The following is a 786-nucleotide window of genomic DNA, read 5'->3' on the forward strand; positions in this document are numbered from 1 at the left end:
CATCACCGAATCCGATTTGTACAGTTTTTTACTTGCACTTGATATGGACAATGTTATCATTATTTTTGTAAGACAGTAATTTCTATTAATGTTTTTCTATTGATTATTATTTTTGTGATCATCATCGTCAGCCATTTTTAACATGAATCACAAGAATCTCGTATCATACATTTTTCCATAGTCTAGCAGCATGATCAGTCATCATTTTTATCATATTGTCAATAGTAAATGTCTTTTATTGTTCTTGTTACTTTTATTGTCCCAAAAGAGATAAGACCCCAGATTTTGGGGACTTCAGAATTGGTTCCATTTACAAATTTTAGTACCAAGAATTTGATTCCATATTTTTAAGAAAGTGGCTTAAAGCTCCGCCTACTTGAAGGGCAGGGGTCTTTAAAAAATAATGGAAAAAACCATGTGATTTTCCTTGAAAGTCTTGTTTTAGCTAAAAAGGGGGGGGCCTTTTTCTGTGTATTAATAAAATTTTTTTATAAAATTTTGCCTTGATTCTGCAGCGGGTTGGTAAATTTTGGAATTTGGGTCTTTCAGATGTCGTTTTATAAATTGACCCAAATTTTAAAAAATTAAAAAAGATCTGGTATTTCAGCCGTTTTCAGTTTAGTTTGAAATTTTCACCCATCATTCTTCATTTCTCTTTTTTTGTGAAGGTTAAAAACCAAAATACTGCTCTTATGTTTTTTTTTTGCCTTTTTTATTTCATTACCCAATCCTCTTTTTCTTATCATCTTTATTTTAAAACGTATCATTATTGTCCCCTTTAAAAGA

The sequence above is a fragment of the Penaeus monodon genome, chromosome 29 (assembly GCF_015228065.2).
Source record: "Penaeus monodon isolate SGIC_2016 chromosome 29, NSTDA_Pmon_1, whole genome shotgun sequence".
NCBI classification, from domain to species: Eukaryota; Metazoa; Arthropoda; class Malacostraca; order Decapoda; family Penaeidae; genus Penaeus; species Penaeus monodon.